Source organism: Protopterus annectens, chromosome 6.part1 (assembly GCF_019279795.1).
Source record: "Protopterus annectens isolate FY-2018-M chromosome 6.part1, PAN1.0, whole genome shotgun sequence".
In the NCBI taxonomy this organism is placed as follows: domain Eukaryota; kingdom Metazoa; phylum Chordata; order Ceratodontiformes; family Protopteridae; genus Protopterus; species Protopterus annectens.
The window spans coordinates 368,519,032-368,539,886 of NC_056738.1; the positions used below are offsets into that span (position 1 = coordinate 368,519,032).

The 20,855-nt window shown below is 42.8% G+C and overlaps 1 protein-coding gene across 1 annotated transcript in view; it reads left to right on the forward strand.

Annotated features, from left to right (window-relative positions):
- FRMD8 (FERM domain containing 8) overlaps positions 1–20,855 on the forward strand; it is a 1,254,366-nt gene that overhangs the window by 462,520 nt on the left and 770,991 nt on the right. The window lies entirely within an intron of this gene.

Below are 20,855 nucleotides of genomic sequence, written 5' to 3' on the forward strand. Positions count from 1 at the left end.
CTTCGCCTCTGAGTAGACGATATGCGACAGAGTATAGCTGGAGATTTTTAAGGCAGTCAGCATAGGGCATCTGCTTTAGGCCTGTGTTTCTTTTAGTGAAGTATTTCTGCGGCCTTTCCAGTTGTTGCAGGTGTCTTCAGAGGTACATACCAAATGGGGAGTTGTATTCTATAATGGGTCTAATGAGGGATGAGTACAGTGGGGCAATGACCTCCTTTTTTCTGGATGAAAAGCCCTTAGTGATGAGGTATGCCACATAGAAGGATTTCCTGATTGTTGTGGCGATGTGGTTATCGAAGGTGAGACCACTGTCCACCTGTGTCCCTAAGTCTCTTATCACACTTTCGGTGTTTAGTGTACTGCCACCTATGTGGCAATTCATGGGTACATGTTTTTTTCCCAAAGGGGATAACTGTACATTTCTTGGCATTGAGCTTGAGCCCATGGCTCTGGCACCAATCATCTGTTTCTGTAAGGCCCTTTTGTAGAGTATCCACATCATTTGGAGATTCAGTAATGGCTCCCAGTTACTGCCCATATGACAGTAGCCTTCACTGAGCAAGTGCACAGGAAGGAGCATACAGTTGCTTAGGTGAAGAAGTAGTGACCCCTGATGTGATGAAGGGGTTAGAACATATAGAAACGCTGTCATACCTGGGACACCAGTGATGGCACTAACAACCCTCATGGTTTTCTAAGTGATGCTCTTTCTAGACACCTCTCACCCCTGTTGATCTGGGAATTGACAACTACTGTAAGGAACAAATAGGCTGAAGTTAATTTGGGGGAGGCTAGATGGACAGGAGGTGTGGGGGGAAAGGCCCTTAATAAGTATGATATATTTTATAGTGTATTCTTTGTTTTATGTATATGCATCCTAAATAGTATTTTATTCATCTTGTTTGGTTATTTTCTCTTCATTCATTCTTCTGACAAACAGTATCTACATAATGAAAAATCACATTTCAATCTCCTATACATAAATGTCAGTGGTAGATGCAAGAATTTATAAAGGGGGAGCACAATTTGAAGAGACTACCTGGGGGTGGAGGTTGAAAGTAGACCAGTAGGGGTGGGGGTGACAAGCAGGGCCAGCCTTAGGAAAAATAGTGCCTTAGCAAAAGGCTCTATGGTGCCCTCTCTGTACACATCCCCTAACCCCCTCCTTTATCAGTTAGTGCAGCAGCCAATTGTAGTTTTTGTGACAAGGGTACATGATTTAAATCCCTTTTCCTCCTATTCATTTTATTTTTAATTATATTTTTAAAAACATTCCTGGTGTTGAGTAGTGGTGCATTGAATAGACTGATATCCTCTATGGGAGGTGGGGAGGGTACAGAGTTTGAAGTCTTCTTAGTGTGTTTTAAGTCACTTTATGGTTCTATGGTGTCTAGTGTTTCCTTGCACCTTTTCTTTACTGTGCCTTTACATAATGCCATTTTGAGTATCCCTAGTGCCTGGTATTTTCCCCACCCCAAATCCCTGTACTGTTACTGTGCCTTTAAGGCATGAAACATTAGTGTTACTCTGCTGTCTACTGTCCCTCCATCCCTGTGTTCTTAAAATGCTTTAAGACACGAGAGAATTATCCCTGGTGGCTAATGGTTCCTCCCTACCCAATGTTGAAGGCTCTGTTTGTTAATCTAGGGATGTATGGAAGTATAACTGTCACCCCATCCAACACACACACACGGAACATCCTGCTGACTACCAGTGGTATTCACTCGCACACTCACCCATTCATCCACAAACACACCCCTAACATAACTCATCAGCACCCCTCTACTGCCACCTCCCAGGCAGATATACACTCACTCATACACTTACACATGCAGCCCCTTGCAGACACCCCCACCCTATCTTACCACTAAACTCCTCAGCACTTATCTCTACCATGGTGGATGAACACAGCTTTTTGGCTGTGTTCACTACCATGACATGTTTGTGTTGGTCTACATGGCTAAGTGATTTGTTGCATTGCTTGATGAGTAGATGCTTTCCTGGAGGTGGTACTGGAAAAGAGGGTCACGTGGCTAATTAACATATTCTGCTCTCTTGGACTGCCTCATTCGCATATAGCACAGCCATTGAGACAGCCTGATACAGTACTGCATGTCTTTGTGTAAAATAACAGTGTTAGGGCTATCTCTGAATACAAAAAGTCAATCCAACCCAGAATATTTATCTTCAGTTACATCTGACACATTATCACAGGCATTGTATAGATTTTGGAGAAGAGTTTTTGCATCGGCTAATTTGTGTGTTAAAGCTGGTAACTTTTTAAGTCATCATTAAATACTTGGCTTCCCCTCTGGTCCATATCCAATATACTTTTCAGCTCTTAAAAACTGCAGACTCTAGGAGAATTTGGAGACATTGACTTCCACAGCAGACAGGAACAGATATGACTGAGTGTGCTTGTGATACTGATAAGATGTCTATGACAGTAGTAACCAGATATAGAAGGCTGCTTAGTTAAAGATTTTGCCCCACCCATTTGATGTCAGAATAAGCTAATTCAAAATCGTAGTCATTCAGCTGCTTAATGCATCATACCCAGTATACTAGAAGTGTTTCCAGAGACCCTTCTTTAAAAGATATGGACTACAACCACCACCACAGGTATAATGAAGCAAGAAGTGAGTGACACCTTGTTGAAGATTGCAGCAAAACTGAAAAGTCAATGGCATAATACCACCCCCCATCCAACAACTGCTGGTCTATCCAAAGGGAGTTTAAATAGTTTTTACACACATGGAAGCTGATCAATGCAGATACGTGGATTCTGCAAATAGTTTCCACTGGATACTCTAACATTTATGCAGATTGCTATTCCTTGCCTGATTTCTCAAACTTCTCTACATCAAATGTAATTATCATTGAATCTGTCCTTTTACCTGTTAAAGAAACCAGCAATTTTGTGGGTTTGGATTTGTCAGAAAGGGAAAGGATTATATTATAATTTTTCTCTTACTAAGGATGAGCTAAAATGTGTGAGACATTTTAGACCTTAACTGGTTTGTGTTGAGATTCAGAAATGAGAGGACCTGTTTCCACATTCCTGTCCATCTTATTGACAAGCATTACTGCATATTTAAAGTAGCAGACTTCCATTTCCAGTTAAAGTTCTCCCTTCTGGACTTTCTACAGAAACAAAAGGTTTACCTGGTGTTGTGTTTCCCTTCCTAAGGTCTCAACAAATTCATATCTTGGATGACATGTTATTAGAAACAGAAGCTCCAATTTGTTTATATCAGTCAGCTATAGTTTTCTGTTCAAGCAGTCAGGTGTGACACCAAACAAGGCAACTCTGCAGCTAGCTCAAACAATGCAGTTTTTGGGAACATTGTTCATATCTAAGGTTTACAAGATTTTTTCTTAAGCTAAACTGAGCTTTATTAAAACATTTCCTTAAGGCTCTGGCTTCAAGCCTTTATGCATATTCTGCAGTTCCTCCTGCAGGATGCCGTATAGAAAAGATTAAATTGCTATTAAAGAACCCTTGAAACTAAGCCAAAGGGTTTACCAATTTTAACCAGTGCTGCAAGCTGATGAGGAGATCAAGGCACTGGAAGGTAGCATCATATTGCTGCCAAGGAGTGTTTTTGCTTTATGCCGTAACTATCCTGCACATACTTGTACATTCAGGGACTAGATGTGCAATGTGGACATTTTGGTATGTATCATCCTCCTCCTGGTGATTCAGCCATTGTCCTCCTGCTGTTCCCGCTCTTGAGCAAAGGCCCTCCTGCTTGCCTGCAGCCTCCACTAGGGATAAAATATGAAGTGCACCCGAATGCGCACAGTCCTCTGGGATGGGCATACCCATCCTTCGGCTGCCATTGCCTCAGATGCTCAAGCTACTAATCGAACACGGGCTTTATCACTCTAGTCCATGGTGTTGGCTTCTCATGTTTCTCTGTTCTTGCTGTATGTTGTTTGTCTAAGTTATACTTGCTTCCAGCTGTATCATGTCAGTCATACTTTACTTTTCCTGGTACTTGTTAGTAGACTAATGATGTTCACAAACCCAGAAAAAAATCACTAGCTATTTGTATAGGGAGCAGATTTGCAACATCTTACTTTACCCAAGAGGAGATAATGATATAGTAAATTGTGATTATTGTAAAATGCTTTTGAGAAAGGCTAGAAAGTTGAAGGTCTTTGTAGAACACTGAGAATTAGTGGTCTTATACAGGAGATTATCCATCCCCTCCACAAGTGACCGTAGTTCTAGAGTTAGGTTGCCCCAGGAAACAAGTGGGAAGCATAAGAAGTCCCTGAAAGTTCATAAACATGCCAAAAGCTAATTTAGTGTAGTAAACCACATGGGACTAACAGTTGAGATTGCAGTGACTTGACAAAGGATATTGCCAAGGTACTTCATTGTCTTTGATTGTGGTGATTCTGGATTATGTCTGGCAAGGTGGTACAGTGGGTTAAGGCTGTGAGCTGTAGTACCTATGATACAAGATTTGATTCCTTTAGCCCATTTGTCTACTGTGTGACCGCATTATTTGAAGGTCTCCCCTAAAAAAAGAGTACTTTGTGCTCAGTGGGCTTACCTGGTTATGAAATACATCCTTATTATTACTATTGTACACCTGGTCAGTGTCTCCTAGTAATAAAGTTTGTAGGTGCAGGTGCTGTTCCATTCCTAGCCCCCTGTTGTCATTAAGAGATTGGTAGTGGGATTAGAGGACTGAGAAAGCTACTTCTTTCTAGACCCCAGATTCATTTTTTCTAGGAAAAAAACTATGTATAAAACTGTATGTACAATAGTCTGTTTAGCTTTTATATATAACGTTTTTGCCCTGTGGCTCAGGTTGTGATTGAGAATGTCCTAGGATCAGGTCACGCACTTGGGTATTAAATGTTAAATGAATAAATAAACCACAAGTGCACTATAGCTTGATACCTGATTAGCAAGTATTCACACGTTGGTCTGAATTAGAAAGCCCATCAGGGATTCCCCTTCTCCATACACGCTGAATCATTGTTTATTGTTCCACACTGTTGTAGTGGATGTATCAGAGTGTAATGAATGAGTTATCTTGGCAACTGAGGATGATCAGCTTGTTTTGGTTTGGGACAAAGTACAGTCCCAGCAAATGTGCAAGACTAACACATCACTTGTATGGATGCGCATTACACAGGCATGTAGGCTCTATCTTCTATTTTTGATAATAGAAAATGTGCAAAGGAATATTTTGCTGAGTTAAAGTAAGCCACCTTGCCTTAGTCATGACCCAGACTTTGTTCTAAATTAGGGCTGGAAAGGTGGCAGCCCAGAAAGAGTGCTGTTTCCCTTGAAAATTTTTATAATAAGAATGAGACGGAGAGAATGCATCCTACCGGACCAGATCATCTCACCCTTGGGCTTTGATTTGGATGACTGGGATATCAGTACCATACGTTCATCATCCAAGGACATTCTTTCAGCAACACTCTTTAACTCTTCATTGAGCGTTTTAAATAGGGAGCAGTTACCAGATGTCCAGAAGAGATGCTTTGAATTGCTAGGTATTGAGTGGTATGGGTCTTCTATAACACTTGCTGTGACAGAAGCATTTGTGGACAAGTTTGGAAAATGCTTTGCTTAAAAGTTTTTCTCAGCCCTGGGTCCTTGCAAAGCCATATACATTTGATGAATCCATTGTTAACTTCAAAATCTTTTAAAAGCCCTCTGTTTGAAGTCTGTATGCTCATCTTTTTAATTTTATTTGACAAGGTCAAGGAAGCTTTAAAGAAAAAAACAAACTGTCTGTACTGCCTATGTTGACCTTGTTAAAACCTTCAACTTCAACACCATTCCTTATGCAGGCATCATAAGCAAACACTGTAGTCTATGAGTGTTAACCCTGATGTTTTCCACTGGATAGGTAATTGGCTTACTGATTAAACAGATGTAGGGTAAGTACTCATTGGGGCGTTTCCTTTAACAGTAAAAACAGTATTGGCAGTGTTCCCCGGGCTTTGGTCATGGGTTCTGTCCTGTTTAGCATTTACTTCTTACAGATAAAATGTGGTATCCAAGATCTATTGCTTAATAAAGTTCAAAGACAACTGTAAATTAGACCAGTGGTCAAAGTTCCTTATGATTCACAGATTTTCCAGCCTTTGCCTATATGCTAATCATGGACGGACCCTAAATATTAATAAGTGGCGTAGCTACCTTTGGTAAGCCTCCAGATCCCTTTTTAATCATATCACTAGTGTTTCTTTTATGGTAGACCCCATCATTAATGACCTTGGCACTCATGATTAACATAGAGCTTTCTTTCAACCACCATGCCAAGGGTGTGATCAGAAAGTTCTTCTGTTTTGCAGAACTTATCTGTCGTGGCATCTCTTATAACTTCAGGATTGTCCTTGACCCCTTTTACTCCTCCGTCATGAAACCCATTATCGAATACAGTGCCTCCTTTTGAATGTTCTGGTCTAAGTACTGTGTATAACTTGAACGATTTACTGCTAATCTTTGGCTTAAGCCACTTAAGCTACCTTGGCAGACTAAAATCTCTTTTCTTGTCCTCAATGTGTTATGGCAAGTGTTTTGTGCTGTGAAAGACTCCTTACTTGTTTACCTTTGTAGATAAATAGCTCAAATTAATACTGCTCCAAGGACATAAACTTCACTGTAAGATCAGTAGTACCTGCTGTAATGATATTTTTTCCCCGGTACTACTGTCACCTTTGTAATAGACCACCTGTGCACATCAAGCAGAGTGCCTCCCTAAAAAACCTATAAAGCAAACCTAGACAACTGGATGAGTAATTGTAAATAATATCTTACATAAATGCTACTGATATTTTATTCAGATGGAACTAGTCCTTCCTTATTATTACAGTGAAGCTAACCTCAGATAAATCTCTGAACCAGTCCGATCCGACCATAAGCTAATCACCCTTGATATCCATATCCCACCCCCACCCCCATTAAGGAAACCACGGTAAAAATTTTCTCCAAAGCCAACTTCATGCTTCTTAAGACAGAAATGGTGATCTTCATGACACCCATTCAGATGGGCAATACAGTTACAATTGCTGAATCCTACACAAATGCACTCTATAAGCACTTACACGAGTGCATGGATCGTGCTATCCCAAACAGAACCAAGACGCTATCCTCCAAAAAAAGGAAACCAATTTGGTGGTCCCCTGCCATAAACAAACTATACAACAGAAGGAAGAAACCGTTGCAAAAGAGAGTACAAATCCCATGAGTGGAGGAGCTCCCTGGTCAGCCTCAGTAAGAAGCTGAGATCCCTTATAAGATCCTCCAAAGCTAGCTACAAAAACAAAATCGCCACTAGTTCTAAGGACAACCACAAAGCATTCTATAGCTATGTCAAGAATCTCGATGGCAACACCCAGATCTGCTCTGAGTTACAGCACAAAGGCACGAAAATTACAGAACTAACGGATATTGCCAACATCCTGGCAGATAGGTTCAGTGCTAACTTTACCCCCCCCCCCCCCCCAAAAGGGCCTATATCTATACAGGAAGAATGCAGAGTCCCTGTAATCACAACTATGCAGGTAAAAGCTGCACTCTCTAAAGCCAAAAACACAGCATCCATGGGACCGGACAACATCCCAGGCTGTGTTTTACACGAACTTCAAAACGAACTGGCTCCCCACTTAAGCACCATGTTCAGTAATAGCCTCGCATCAGGCTTTGTGCCCACTGAATGGTGCACAGCAACAGTTATCCCACTCCACAAAGGGGGAGCCACCACTGATCCTGGGAAATATCGACCTATTAGCCTGATGAGCCTGGTCTGCAAGGCCATGGAACGTATCATCATGGAACTCATAAACAAAGACATTGGTAACCTCCAAACTCTGGATCCCACACAGTTCGGGTTTGTGAAAGGCAGATCATGCCTCCTGAACTCGATCGACTTCTTTGAGGCAGTCACCAAAGCTGTAGATGAGGGTAAGGTGGTTCACACAGCCTATCTTGACTTCGCCAAGGCTTTCAACACCATCCCCCATTCTGGAATTATAGCTAAACTCACTAAACTAGGTATAAATCCGTACGTCACAAGATGGGTTGCCAGCTGGCTCACTGACAGAACCCACACTGTAAAAGTTGCAGACTCCAAATCTGACCTCAAAGCAGTGACAAGTGGAGTACCACATGGTTCCATTCTGGGACCTCTCCTGTTTGGTATCTACTTCTCTGAAGTACAGGCTAACACAGAAGGCCTCTGGCTAACGAAGTTCGCAGATGACTGCAAACTAGGAGCCATAGTCAAGTCCCCAAATGATGTGGACATCCTACAGAAGGGCCTCGCTGAGACAGATGCCTGGTGTCAGAGCCATGGCCTCAAGCTCAATGCCAAAAAGTGCAGTGTCATCCACTTTGGTAAAAACTCTGTACCCATGAACTACCACATAAGCAGCATTCTACTTAACACCGAATGTGTGATAAGAGACCTTGGGACCCAGGTGGACAGTAGTCTCTCCTTTGATAGTCACATCGCCACAGTAGTCAGGAAGTCCTTCTATGTGGCACACCTCATCATAAAAGGGTTCTCATCCAGGAAAAAAGAGGTCATTGTTCCCCTCTACTCGACACTCATTAGACCCAATATAGAGTACATTGTCCATTTTGGAATGTACCTCACAAGACATCAGCAGCAGCTGGAAAGGCCACAAAAGTACCTCACAAAGAGGATCACTGGCCTCAAACAAATGCCCTACACTGACCGCCTCAAAAAACTGCAGCTTTACTCCGTAGCATATCGCCTACTCCGAGGTGATCTCTGCCTAACATATAAAGCTATGTCAAACCCAGAGCTGTTGGACATGCTACACCTAAAGAAATCCCAATCCCTCCGAGCTACACGCTCTAGGGACCTAAACCTTGTCACTACAGTACACAGGACATGCTGGTGGGATAGATTCCTGTCCCAGAGACTTCCCATACTCTGGAACAGGCTACCCATCTTTGTCAAGCAAAGTTCTTCATTAGCGCTGTTCAAGAAAAATCTTGATGAGTGGATGGGAATTAGGAAATACACCCCGGGGATCACTTCTGTGTGTCTGCTCGACAGTGGCACAGGAAAATAACTTTCTTGGGTGAAGTAAGCCAGGAACCTTGTTGGCTAGGCTTACGTAGGCCCTTGGGCCAATAGCCTAGTACCTACGTATGAACCTATAAGTATACTTAATCACAAATTTTGTATCACAGGCAATTCTATTCCTTGCTTTTAAGACTGACACTGGTCAGCAGAAATTGTAGTCTCCTTACTTTTTTGAAGGAAGTCATGCTAATCTTTTATTCATTTGTAAACGCACTACTTTAACTGCTTTTTGGGATCCAGCAGTGCAGAGGCTGTAACCTAACACGGTTTTGTTATGAACAGGTATTCCTTGATAGTCATGGTCTACCTAAAGTAGTGATAACAATGGCCAAACTTTGTATCTGATGTTTTTTTCACCCATTCCTCAGTGGATGGGTTATGAGATCAGTCTCAGCTCCGACTTCGGCCACACCAAAACTTTTGATCCAAAGCTAGGCTCCTACCCTTACTCATAACCCACTACAAGTGGAGAGTTACCTCAGATCTTATTTACTGTGAATGCAATCTCTATTGCTTAGGCTTGGGTTCAGCTAAGTCAAAGCTATTTTTTTTTTCTGTTTTGCTATACTTGTGGGTTCTATATTTGCCATTTTTATCTTATTGTCCTGCTTACCCCCCCCCCCCCCAAAAAAAAAAACTTTAGATTTACTTTTCTGTGTTCACCTTTTGGCAAATTTTCTCTGTCATCTAGTCTATTAGTGGTAGTGTTTTCTGATTAGTAGTGCTTTGGGAAGTTTTTTCCCCCATCCAGTGTTTTGTGGTTGCTGACTGTTGACTTTTTTTTTTTTTCTTTTTTAGGCGATTGTGTAGACTGTTGTTGGCATGGCTGATAAGCTATCAGGTTTTAAAAAATGCATGGACTGTGGCCATAAAATTCCAAATTTGGATGCACATGCCAAGTGTATGTTTAATGTTTAGGGGCTGCTCATGTTTATGAGCAGTGCCCTGTTTGTAATGCCTTTGGCACTAGAGTAATTACTGAAAGGAGAAATAAATTGGGTTTAAAGGCCCTCCTCCCTGCCTCTGTTGAAGCATACGTTCCTCACTCTGCTGCTTCTACTGTTTTCCCTTCTGCCAGAAAAACCTTTGACAAGTCCAGGGATGAGAAGAGTGGCGACAAGCCAAAAGATGAAATCCAAGGAATCCAAGAAACAGTTGCTGGATAATTCCTCAGGTCCATCTCTGTTGAAGACCACATGCTTGACATAAGCTTCTGATCCTATCTTCATTGGATCTGGCAGCTCTCCTTTGCTGCGACTGCATTTTTTCCCAGAGCCAGTTTTGTTCAGATTGCAATGCCTGTTTGTACAGGAAAGAATATTCCATCATTCTTCTAGAACCACCTCCTCCACTGTTTCATCTCTTCCATGAACCTTTTCCAAGTGGATGTGGGTAGAATGATGAAGAAGTTCCTCAGGGCCCAGATCCAGTTGGGGGTTCTCCTGGCTCCTACTATAGTTGGAACCATGGCCATGGTCCCCTCCCCTCATCATATTATTACTCTTTCCCTTATCTGAATTTCAGACTCAGCGCTGTTGGATCCAAGCGCTTCACAGGGTTTGTATATGCCAGATCCAAAGACCTGGTCTTCATTGACCCTGACTACTTTTCTGAATCGACTGGCACAGAGTGGCCTTGAGCTTGATGGCCCATCTTGGACATCCGCCATCTGAACAAGTACAAGAAACAAACGAAGTTGTGGATTGTCACTGTAAAGTCCATTCATCCACTGCTGAGAAAGGGTGATTGGATGTGCTCAATTGATCTTCAGGATGCATACTAGCATGTAAAGATGGACAGGCTTTACGGAAGGTTTCCTTGCTTCTGGGAGCCAGTCATTTCTAGTTCAGAGCCCTGTTTTTTTGGTCTCACCACAGCCCCATGGCTGTTCACCAAGTGTATGGCAATGTTTGCTGTTCATCTCGGACAGTGGTGTTGTGAGTGTTCCCATACCTGGATGACTGGCTCATATCTTCACTTACCAGGAATCTTGTAATCCAAGCCAAAGACTCCTTGCTCCAGCTTTGCTCACAACTAGGTATAACTGTTCAAATTTCAGCCTGTATAGACTATAGAATTAATTGGAGCTTATTTGGACACACTTACAAATAGCCAACCGCTACACCAAGTGCAGAAGGTACTTTGCCCTAATTCTCCAGGAGGAGGGGGCAACAGAGTATGCTGTGGTCCACTCTTGCTTCCACACCTGTCTCCTGTGTGCTTTTCCTCCTACTCCTTTCATCCCAAAGTTTCTACAGAAAGCACTGGCAAGGAAGGCTACAATAATCCTCATTGCTCCCTTCTGGCCCCAGCAGGTGTGGTTTCCCTTCCCATTTTGTCATCCAATCTACCCTCCTTGGCTGCTGAGTCTCACTCCAGATATTCTCTCTCAACCATCCAGAATGCCTCACCTGAACATTCCTGCCCCCAAATTGACCACATGGTTTCTCCAGATCTAATGATGACTAGACAGTCCATGCTTTCTTCTCAAATCACTCAGATCCCAAACTCCGCACAGAGACCTTCTACCATAAAGACTACTAAGAGCAAATGGAAGATATTTTCTATTTTGGCTTCCTTTAAAAAATATAGACCCTTTTTCAGCCCCTCTCCTGGCAATCATGGACTTGCATCTCTCTTCTACAGTGGAGCTAGCTACTCTGTTATCAAGGTTCAGTTTGCAGCCATTTCCCGTTTTCATGTGTGGGAGAATCAGTCTTCCATTGCATCTCTTAAATTGTCTAAAGCTTTCCGTAGTAGTACCTTCCTTCTTTGGCTCCCCTTTAGAAACCCTGTTCCTGTTTGGGATATTACCATTCACTTACAGGCCTTAACTAGGCCCTGTTTTGAACCTGCAGCAATGGTTGAAGTAAAATACCTGTCTTGAAAGGCCTTATTTTTGGTGGCAGTCATGTCTGCTAGGAAGATTTTGGAGTTACAGGTCCTTTCTTGCAATCCTCTTCATTTGGCCTTCCTCAAGGACAGAATTACTCCAAGAACCAGTACTTCTTTCCTTCCAAAGGTGGCTTCTGAATCATCTTTTAATTAGTGTGTCAGCATTCCCCTTTTCTTTCCAAGATTCATCAGCAAGCAAGAGTAAATGCTACACCTACTGGATGTACACTGTCAACTTCGTTTTTGTGTATATATTGCACTCAGAAGGTTAGAAAGAGTGACCAGTTGTTTGCCTCCTTTTCTACAGCCAAATTGGGAAATGGGGTTTATAAAGTGCCACTGTCTCAGTGGTTATTTGATTGCATTTCACATGGCTAGAGAGAAGGGGTTGTCTTTACCTAATGCAAACACAGTCCCACGCAAGTATGGAAAGGTGCAAAGGGCAAACTGCCAACTAAACCAAACAAAAAACAGCCAGCACCAAAAACAGTATGCAGGATGTGTTTTTACATGAAGTGTTAATATATTAAAATAATAATTGGTAAGTTGCTGGCTGGTGCTGGCTGTTTTTTGTCTGGTTTAGTTGTCTTTGCCTAAGCCTTCTAAGGCTCACTCGACTTGCTCAGTGGCTACCATAACTGCCTTTTTCAAAGTATCACTTGATGATATTTGTGCTACAGCTACTTGGCTCAATATCTATTCCTTCATTTCCCATTGCAAGTTGGATTTACAGTCAAGGTCTACAGCTTCCTTTGGTTCATCTGTCCTCTGGAATATCTTTCCACGAGGCCTCCTAAGATTGATAGTAGCTGGCGACTCCGTCCCACCTATTTGAGGGTTGGGGACTCTGTCCCATCTATTTGAAGAACAGACAGAAGAGACAGCTTCAGATACGAAAGTTATGGACTTAACATAATGACAAATCTGTGTTGTCTGCTTCCATCCTTCCTCATCTTTCCTCCTTCCTTTCCTCATCTAATTGTTTTATCTTTTGTTCATGGAGTGACTGCACTAATAACTTTCTTGGCTTGATCATGTACTCTTCAATTTCTAGGTTTGGAAGCAGAGACAACAATATTTTATATGATAGGGTATGGGCAAACTTGATCTGAAGTAACTCTGTACTTGCAGGAGGTTATGGGTAAAGGCAAGAGCCTGAGCTTTAAATCCAAAGTCTGAGAGTGGCCAGAGTTGGATTTGAGACATGTCTGAGAACCCTTCTGTTGAGGAGGGATGGAAGCATGCAACACAGATTCGTAGTTATGAAATACATAACTTTTGTTTCATTGATGTTGCATTTCCGTACTAAACACAAATCTGGAAAGATGGTCTTTTAGATTGCACATAATCTTGGGACTAAGTGTAACTTTAACTTTGAGGACCCTCCTTGCTGATTCTTGGTTGTATATACCTTTTCCAGTATATAAAATTCAACAGTCTTCTTTCTGTAAAATCCCACATTTAGGAATTTTCACTTGTTTTTATCAGCACATGCCATAATGCAGTGTGCTGTCTGTGTTAGTACACAGAAGCCACTGGTGCCCAATAGATCATCTTTGCCACTTGCACAGTTCTGATTTTTATTCTTACTTTTAAGTCCTGCATTCATATGTTTAAACAGCAGAATGAGTGTCTGTGTAGTTGTTGAAATACCTCCTAAGGCATGAACTGGCATTGCCTGTACTTTCTTGGAGAAGAGCATGACAGTGGCAGAGTTGTGTATTGGTTGCTGAACAGTGAAGGAGGAAAGCTATCGGCCTACGTTTATTTACTAAAAAAAGTGGTAGTGGTGGACAGCAGTTCTCACAGTCCAGCAGAGGGTACTCCTTGCAGCCCCAGACATAAATCCAGAGCTTTGTATAAGAGGTCTAGGCCTGAACCTCCTCAATCAAGTTCATGTCCAGCTGGTCCCAGGACCCTGCGTGTTGTGAGCTCCCCAAAAGCTGTCAGGAAGACAATTCTTTGTCTCTCACTCTGGGACCATTGTGTCTCAGAATGTTCAGCTGGAGTCCATGGTCATTTAGTGTGATCCTACAGAGTGATCCTGTGGTCACTTGATCACAGATCAGTGGTGCCTAGGATTCTGGATACTGCTTTTGGAACTGGCCTCAAGGTCTGTCTTTTTCAGCATGCCTCATAGAAGAGGATCCACTAGTCATCCTAAGCATGGGCTCTCAGCTCAGAGCTTGAACATTGGGTATCTTGAGTCATGGGTTTTGGAGTGCACTGTGAGGAAGTTTGGTGTGAAGCCTTTGCCAGACGTGGCATTGGCCCCTCTGCTGCTTATACTGCTCTTGACTAGCTAGCAGTTATCTAGCTAGATACTTGATTGCTCAGGAGTATTAGTGTGGTTTTGCCTTACACACCAGATTCTGTGGTGATTTAGAGGATTTCAAGGCCACTGTTATGAGACGAACAAGGATAGTGAGTTGATCTTGTCATCTTTCCCCCAACCAAATGACCCTCATCTTTTAATGAGCAGAAGCTTTTATTGGCTTTGAGCCAATACTTTTTCTCCTCAAAAGCACCTGGTGGAGTTTTTGAGGAGGACATCTGAGCAACTCTGGGTTATCCTGATGTTTGAAGAGAGCGCCTGATTAACTCTGGGTTATCCTGTCCTTGTAGGAGTCAGACATTTGAGATGCCATCTGATCAGCCTAGAGGTACCCTATCTCTGCCTCTTTCAGTCTGTCTTCTAAAATTGTTGACTGTACTTAGCATGTTGACTGTACTTAGCATGTTGTTGTAAAGCCACGGTGGTGCAGCAGTAATGTTGTCGCCTCACAGCAAGAGGTTCTCCCGTTCAATTCCCGGCTGGAGTGCCTTCTGTGTGGAGTCTACATGTCCTCCCCGCAGTCGAGTGGGGTTCGAAAGACATGCATGAATGGGCATGCCTTCGTTGAAGGTTGGGCTGGCACCTTGGCATCATAAAAATCGACTGCCAATCATTAGCGGACCAGAGTTCCGCTGTGGCGACCCCCTAACCGGGAAAAGCTGAAAGAAAAACAACTTAGCATGTTGTAGTTTCTGATACCACTTCTCAAAATCACATCTGCCAAGTCCTTAACCAACAAATAAGCCTTCTTACTCTGTTGTACTTCACGAGGATATCTGATGATACCTTCTCAGACTTAACCTCATATGCAGATCCCATTACATCTGGGAAGTGCAAGTTTCTGATTTTACACTTAAATTAGTGTGTTCTTCTGTTGATTTTGATTACTGTAGTGTTTTTTTGTTTGTGCTGTGATGGATTCCTTCATTTAGAACAGGTTTAGCAAACAATCTCCTGGAGAGAGAAGTGGTGCAACTTTTGTTCTGAGTGAAATTTGCTATTGGATGCAGAGCCGGTATGTTTTTTAATTGGCCTGTGTGGTGCAGCTTGTTTGCTTAAACTTGGCGTGTCTGCAGACATTGTCATTGCATTCTGCTGGGCTGTGGCTACATGAGGAAGCTTGAGTATACCAACTCGGACTGAACTTGCAACCAAACCCCACGTCATCTGGAAAGTACTGGATTTTTCACACTGTAGTTTTGCAGTTGAGAAATATTTACAATAGTTCTATTGTATGGTTTTGCAAAAAAAAAAAAAAAAGAAAAAATCTGTGAAGTGGTGTCTCTTTTTGACACTTGCTCACTATTTACTGAACTTATCCGACAAAGGCATTCAGCTGGGCACATTCAAACACTCCTGCAGATGACTGAGCACATTTGCGGTCTCTGGAGTGCAGTTTTGTAAACTTGAGAATAGGAGCAGGAAATACTTGTAGATAGCCATCTCATTTAGGGTGGAGCTCACTCTTGCTAGATCATTTAGGGTGGAGCTCACTCTTGCTGTAGACTTACTGCTTATTGTCTCATTTCATTAAGTTTGCCAGCTGTGGGCATTTGCAACCCAAGCCTAATCATTGCAGTGATTAGCAAATTTGTGCATAAACTGCATTTATGGCATTGGTGCCAAGTTATAATATTTTTAAATATCTTTAACTTATTGCTATTGCCCTTAACAGCCTTTTGTACTCAGCATTTGTTTTTTCTGTTGTTGGCATTCTGAGCCTGAGACCAGTCATTGCAGTAAAGTATAGATTGTCTCATCAGTGTACCAAGCTGTTGTGGTGCCTGAGCCAAATTGTGCTAAGCTGCTGTTGTAGCATCTAAACCTAGTTGGTAGTTGCTGATTCAAGTATCCATTTGTTTTTACTACATTTTTTCCTGGCCATAGTACTCTTCATTTGCAGCTACTGTGCATATAGAATTGTAGCTCTGGTGCTTTTACTTATTGTTTCTCCTTGTGTTCTGGTATGTAGACCCCTTCCTGCAGTTACACTTCACTAGTACTCACTAGTCATGATGATGTCGCAGCTTACCTATCTGTTGCCAGTCTAATAGCACTAGGTACCTTGAGGCTATGCAGGAACTACCTCATGTTATATCTTAGGTGGTAGGATTCACAATGTCATCCACTAGATGATCCTGTATGTGAGAGGAGCAAATATCTATCACCTTGGAGGCCAGCATATCTTCTAAAATTGTTGACTGTACCTAGGATGTTCTAATTTCTGATACCACTTCTCAAAACCATGTCCTAAACCAGCAAGTAAGCCTTGCTGAAACTGCTGAAACCGTAAAGGCCTTCTGGGCATAATTTTGGTATATAGGGCACTCTGCACCAAACTGACAGGCAAACAACATATATCGCCACTAAAAAAATATATAACTACAAAAAGGGGCCAGACAGCTGGCAAGTTGAAGCCCTTAACTCATTCAATCCAATGGAACTTTGGAGGTTTGTACTCTTAATTTCCAGTGATTGTATCCTGAGTTTTTTGACAAAACAAAGTTGCTCTCACATTAAAATCAATTTTTATATCTCTTAGATTGCCAGCACAAACACCATACCACCCACATCACAGAGCCAAGCACAACACACACACACACACACCTATGCAGGGTCCTCAATAAAAACTTACCTACACAACAGAGACCTCCAAAACACACACTCAAACATTCCACGCACAACACCAATCACATAATACACAGTAGACAACACACCAGTGTCTCACAAACACAGCCCTTTAGGCATAACAGTAAACCAACGCAGCCCATAAGGCATAACAATAAACCAAACATACTCATCATTGGCGATCTGGCGACTCAGTAGTGAGAGACGCTAATGTCCCCCTCAACAGGCTCAACAAGGAGAAGGTCATGGTCAGTTGTCTGTCAGGTACCAGAATCCGCCACATCACGCACGTACTTAACTCTCTCCACAACAGGTACAAGTATGACTGTCATTGTCCATGTTGGTGTGAATGACTTGAGACGTACCTCCCTGGACTATATGAAGAGAGGCATGATTGAGCTGTCAGAGTATGTGTCTCAGGCAGCTATGACCCTAATCCTAAGCAGCATCCTACCTTCACCAAGAATGATACCACAATGCCAACAAAAAATAATTGACTTCAACAATTGGCTTAATTTCTGGTGTCTTTCCAAGGGGATCCAGTATCTGTCTGCCTGGGATGACGTGGTTGACAGGCCTCGATGGTTTGCCAGAGGTGGCCTCCACCTGTCACCCCTGGGGGTTCTGGATCTTGGCCAAGGCTCTTGCCTCCCCATTTATTATGTTTTTTTTTAGGCTATGTCCCAAAGACAAGTCTTCCAACAAAAAAAATCTGTCAAAAAGCAAAATGAAGATCATGCTGCTTAACACTAGGATCCTTAACCTAAAAATGCACTCAGTGGAGGTTGTCCTCACATTGGAAGATGCCGATGTCTGTGCTGTCACTGAAACTTGGTTCAGGGCTGTGGAGAGCACCCCTGCATTACCAGGCTATACCTCATTCCTCACTTTCTGACCCCAAAACAAGGTTGGAAAGACTAAGGGTGGTGGGATCTCTATCTGCATTAAGGACAGGCACACCTCCAGACTGGTTTGCCAGCATGACACACTGGAAGTACTCCAGGAGCAACTGACAGTTGGCAAGACACCCATCCAAGTTTAAAACCAGCTATAGACCTCCCTCCAGTTACTCAGGATACCTTCTCCTCCTACCTGGACCTACTTGACTCAATCAAGGTACCCCCTAAACACCCTGATGCTTGGTGACTTCAACTATCCCACCATAGACTGGGTGAACTATTCCTGCACTAATGCATTCACCCAATGATTCCTTGACTTCATCAGTTCTAACGCACTAGACTGGCTCGTCTCCTCCCCTACAAGGGGAGATAACATTCTGGACTTGGTTCTCACCAACATGGCCGGCCACTGCATCACTCTCATAGTATGTTCCTCCCTGGTGAGATTAGATCATTGGTCTATGTCATTTGAAGTTTCTATCCTACTCGATCCCTCCCCAGCCGTAACCAGCCTAAAAAAACTTCTCAAAAGCTGACTACAACCTCCTAAGGGAAGGTATCAGTAGCTTCATACCACCACCCCCCTCAGAGGATGCAGACAACTATGCTAAACCAGTATGCCAATGCAGTATATAAGCACCTGTACAACTGCATGGACTCATCCATACCCAGCAGAACTAAAACCTGCTCCTCAAGGAAACACAAACCTGTGTGGTGGACATCCTCTATCAACAGGCTTTACAACAAAAGGAAGAAACTGTTGTCCAGAGGTAAAAAGGAACAAATTCCAAATTGGAAAAACTCCCTCCTCAGCCTCAACAAGCAAATTAGATCACTGTGAAAATCCTCCAATAAGCCAATTATGAGTTGAAACTAGCCATCAAAACAAAGGGAAACCACAAGTTCTTCTTCAGTTACAACAGGAACCTCCATGGCAAAGCCCAGGTTTGTTCTGAATTAGTACTTAATGGTACCACTTACACTGATCCTGTTGACTTGGCCAACCTGCTAACTGATAGGTTCAGTGCAAACATCACTCCCCTATCCCCCCCCCAAAGGCCCATTCGATATCCCCGATACTTGTCCCACACCTCACATCTCTGTAGCTCAAGTGTTAAAGGCACTATCCAAGGTAAAGAACACAGCTTCCATGGGACCTGATAGTATCCCAGGCTGTATTTTGCACCATCTCCAGCAAGAACTAGCTTTTCCATTGAGCACCCTATTCAACCACGGCCTAATTACAGGCTGCATTCCAGCAGATTGGAGAACTGGCATTGTCATCCCCTTGCACAAAGGTGGTGCTACTACTGACCTGGGAAACTGTCGCCCCATTAGCTTGACAAGTCTGATCTGTAAGGCCATGGAGCCTATTATTATGGATCTCATAAACAAGGACATAGGCAGTCTCTAAGCACTTGACACCACCTAATTCGGATTCGTCAGGGGCAGAGCTTGCCTATTGAACCTGATTGATTTCTTTGAGACTCTCACCAAGGCCCTGGATGAGGGAAAGTCAGTACTCACAGCTTACCTTGACTAGGCAAAGGTCTTTGATATAATCCCCCACTCAGGTATCATCGAAAAGCTAACACAACTTGGCATAAATCCCTATCTCGTCAGGTGGGTGGCCAGCTGGCTCACCGATAGGACCCACAAGGTCAAAATAGGTACCACCACATCTGACAGCAGACTTGTCACTAATGATGTTCCCCAGGCATCTGTTCTGGGATACCTACTATTTAACATCTACTTCTCAGAGGTCCAGGCAAAGACAAAGGACCTGTGGCTGACCAAGTTTGTGGACAAGTGTAAGTTGGGTGTTCTCATTGACTCCCCAAATGATGGTAACTTACTGCAGGAGGGTGTCACACCTACAAATAACTGGTGCCAAAGTCAGGGCCTTAAATTAAACGCAAAAAAATGCGTTATCATACCATTCACAAAAACATGCCTCTACTGATTACCACATCAACAGCAACCCCCTAAGCACACAGCCTGTGGTGAGAGACCTGGGTGCTCAGGTTGACAGCAATCTCACATTCAACCATCCTGTGTTGGCAGTGGTCAGAAAAGCCTTTTACTTGGTTCATCTCATAAGTAAAGGGATTACATCCAGGAAAACAAGGAGGTTATTAACTCTCTATACTCCTCGCTCATTAGGCCTATAATTGAGTATAATGCCCCGTTTGATATGTACCTCTCCATACACCAGCACCAACTGGAAAGGCCACAGAAATACCTCACAAAGAGAATCCATGACCTCCAACTTCTGTCCTATTCGGACAGGCTCAAATCACTATCACTCTACACAGTGTCATACAGATTGCTCAGAGGTAATCTGTGTCTCGCCTACAAGGCAGTATCGGACCTTGCCCTACTAAAGATGCTCTGTATCTGTAAGTCTAACTCGTCACGCATTACCCGCTCGATAGGCCTAAATATGATATGTGACATCAACAAAACCTACTGGAGAGAGAGGTTTATCTCCCAGAGGCTGCCCTGTCTCTGGAATAGACTTCCCATACATGTCAAACAGATACTTCGCTGACCCTGTTCAAGAATAGCCGTGATGAGTGGATGGGAAACCACAAATTGGTCCCAGGGGTTCCACCTTTGTCCCTCATTGACAGGGGCAACAGGTGCTGACTGAGGTTTCTTTCTTGGGGATAAACTCTTGGCTAGGCTTGTAGGGGCCCTAGTGCCATTAGCCTAGTAATCTCCTATGATTCTATGGAACCATAAGGGTTATTAAAAGATGGAAATGGTAACTTGTTTAGACCAAACAGATCTTTACATTGGTAGTATTTGTTAAATTGTAGGTCTTAAACTGCATTTTATAAGTCATAATGAACAGAATTGTCATAATGGTTAAGATGTTTACTTCACAGACATGAGATACAGGGTTTGATTCTTAGTTTTAAAAGGGAAATTGGCTGGGTTTAAAATGACCCACATGTGCAGCTGGCCTAGTACTTACCTATGAACATTCACAAATGTTAA